The following is a 3404-nucleotide window of genomic DNA, read 5'->3' as shown; positions in this document are numbered from 1 at the left end:
TGGAATTTTGTGAGCATTGTGTCTATGGCAAGCAGTGCAGAGTCAAGTTCGGTATAAGCAAGCACAAGACGAGAGGCATCCGAGATTATGTGCATACGGATGTTTGGGGACCTTCTAGAATGGCTTCTAAGGGAGGTAACCGGTATTATGTCTCTTTCATCGATGATTATACACGCTATGTGTGGGTATATATCTTGAAGTCCAAAGATAAAGTTTTCGAGATATTTAAGAAGTGGAAGACAAGGGTTAAGAATCGCACAGATAAGAAGGTGAAGACTCTACGGTCTGACAATGATACTAAGTATACCTATAGGCCTTTCCAAGAGTTTTGTGCGTAACAGGGAATTGCCAGACACTGGACAGTGAGGGGCACGTCGCAGCAAAATGGGTTAGTAGAGAGAATGAATCGCACGTTGCTTGAGAAAGCTAGGTGTTTGCTTTCCAATGCCAATCTTGGCAAAGAGTTCTGGGCAGATGCAGTAGCCATGGCGTGTTACTTATATAATAGATCACCAGTTCCGGAGATAGACTGCAAGACACCTTATGAGGTGTGGGACAGGAAACCAAATGATTATTATGGTACTTTCATGTGTTTGGATCTAGTGCTTACTACCATATAAAGGATAGTAAGCTTGATTCTAAAGCTAAGAAAGCTATATTCTTAGGCTATGCAACACTACACCAGAATTCTGGAAATAGGACACACTCTAAGGACTGTATACCCCGTCTCAAATTAAGAATGAGAAATGCCGTCCTAAATTGTTTGGACCTCGTCGTATTTGTTGTTTAGGTTAACTAAGGTTGACTACAGGACATTAGTTATCGTCCCAAATTAGAGACGAGATTTATTGTCTTTCCCATTTTCGGTGACCTTTGTAGATGAATTTTCAGAGGGAAAGTGAGCCCAATATGTCACTATCCCGTTTCAATATTTTTTTTTTCTTTCAGTAACCCTAACCCTAGTGTAAGGAAATTGAGGGCTTTGGTGGGAGGGCTACGAAGTAAAGCTTTGGCAGGAGTGATTTAACAGTGAGAGCTTCAAGTCTCTCTCAAATCGGTAAGAGCTACATCTCTCTCTCAAGTGTTCACTCAACTTCTTCCCTTCCTCACTTCCTTCACTCCAAAACTCTCGTTCCTTCCATTTCTCACTCTCTCACAACAAAACCCTTTCCTTGAATCTTACTTCTTCACAAAGCATTTTCGGGTTTCACCCAGTTCTTCCCATCAAACTTTCTCCACCTCAAAACACCCCTTCTTTCACTGTTTTTGCAGCTAAAGGTTATAAAATGAAAACACACAAGGTAAAGTATGTTTTTTTCATGATTTGAGCTCATATTATGACTGCCCATTGTGTTTAATCCTATGTTTGTGTTGAAAATGAAGGGTTTTTTTTAGTTGGTTTTGGATTTTTTAGGCTTCTGCGAAGCGGTTTCGGGTGACGGGTAATTGGAAGATAGTGAGAAGGAGAGCTCGTAAACAGCCTTTGCTTGCTAAAAAGAATGCTAAGAGGAGAAATCGATTGTCGAAAATGGTGAGTTTTCTTGAATGCTTTCATTTTAGTATGGGTTGAATTGTTGAAATGTGAAGAAATGATACATAGACACATGCATTGTATGAGTGTTTGCTATGATGAAACTTGAATTGTCGGAAATGGTGGAGATTATTGAATGGTTGAGTTCTAATATGTGTTGATGACCGTCAGGTTACCTGGCGTGATACAAAGAGAAATACAATGTTACAGTGATTCTTTTAAGAAGAACTGTATTGATTGGTTCCGAGGGCGTTGCTGGTTGCGAGAGATCATCAATAATTCAGTTAGGTTGTGATATGGAAGATGAGTGCATTTTGAGATTTGTGGAGAGAGAGATAAGCTAGAGATTTGAGAGAATTTGATTTATTTTGAGAGAGATTTGAGCAAAAATGTACACATTGGGAGTTTTTTTTTTTTTTTTTTTTTTCTATTTTGTTTTCTAAGACGCATCCATTTGGCCAGACACAACATTTTAACCCCCTACTTTATTCTTCTCCACCTTGCAATTTACAGATTTAATGGCTGATGAGATTTTTGCTTAGCTTAGGATTTTGTGGTTTGCAAAAATTGGAAAATATTGGAAAAAAACAGAGATAATTCCTATTTGTTGTGTTTTTTTTTCCTAATTAGCTTCTCCAGGAGAGAGTTTGTGTATATTTTATTTTCTTTCTTTTTATGGAAATTTTCTAATGTTCATTGAGAAAATTAAACTATTGTTTAGATGTATGTGAAAAGTTTAGAATAGAGAAAAGTTTGTGTTGTATACTCAAATCGGTATGGGCTCATCTCTCTCTAAAGTTTTGGTATTCCCCCTCTCTCTCTATCATCAATTTTCGTGCTTTTTTTTCCAGACCTCAATTTCTAAACCCCAATTTCCAGTCTAGGGTTTATGATATATATATTATGATGTTTACTTTATTTTCAGCTTGCAAGGCTAGAGGGTCTGCTCTACGTGTTCACTTCAAGGTAACTTTTTTTTTTTTTCTTTCCTAATTTTAGATATGTTATTATTCTTTTGTGGATAGATTAATGAGGATTAACTTAAAACTAGTATCTGTTGTACATGAAATGAAAACTTGGAAAGACGAGTGTTTTTTTTTAAGATATTGATTTTCAGTAAATACTGAATACAAATTTGAAAATGACGTTGTGGGATTTGAGGGAGCTCCCTCGTTGTTGAAAAAAGTGAATAAACTCCTTCATTAATTTGTCGACCACAGTTTTGGGCGACTCTACTGCCTTGAGATATATGATTTGCGTCTCAATATAGTACTGTTGTTTCCCTGGGCTGCGTAGATGGGTTGGGTCAGTGGGTTTAATCATTCTTTTGTTGAGTGTGGTCAACCATAACAACATAGGCACGCTACTGCATGATAGGTGTAATGGAGAAAGGCTAAATAGTCAAGAACAAGTTTTTACATGCTCAAGTGAGTATGCTAATTGTTAGAGAGAAGTTTGAATATCCGCTTATCTAGAAAAGGGGAGGTGGGATAGGGTGGCCCGTTAGTACGTCCTTGTTCTCAAGGTGAGAATTTCTTTTGACAGGGTGAACCTTCCGCCCCTCCTTCACCTCCCTTTGCACTCAAGACATTGTCACTTGTCGAACACTAGCTAAGCTTGCAGGGGACCCCTCACGACCGGGTTAAAAACAATATCAAAGATTATTAAATTTATAAGTCAAATTTTTTTTTTCTTCCTCAATATGTTAATCTTTTATTGGCTAAGAGAGCGGAGTTTCAATTATAGTGTTTCTCACTACATTGTAAAAGAGAAAATTTTCTACTGGGATCCATTTGATGAATCCTTCTCTAATAACGTGTTCTCATACGAGTCTCTATTGGCTTGGCTCGCCTAGCCCTCTCCATCAGTTGAT

The 3404-nt window shown here is 37.7% G+C and overlaps 1 long non-coding RNA gene across 1 annotated transcript; it reads left to right on the top strand.

Annotated features, from left to right (window-relative positions):
* The first annotated feature begins 898 nt into the window (after positions 1-898).
* On the top strand, positions 899-2497 carry LOC147523070 (uncharacterized). Its single transcript, XR_015195903.1, has 3 exons — positions 899-1301; positions 1415-1531; positions 2457-2497. It is a non-coding gene; the product is annotated as an uncharacterized LOC147523070 (long non-coding RNA).
* Positions 2498-3404: the final 907 nt, after the last annotated feature.

This window comes from Coptis chinensis, chromosome 1 (assembly GCF_015680905.1).
Source record: "Coptis chinensis isolate HL-2020 chromosome 1, ASM1568090v1, whole genome shotgun sequence".
NCBI classification, from domain to species: Eukaryota; Viridiplantae; Streptophyta; class Magnoliopsida; order Ranunculales; family Ranunculaceae; genus Coptis; species Coptis chinensis.
Note: the sequence above shows the minus strand (reverse complement) of the source record. Positions and strands in the feature narration are given on the sequence as shown.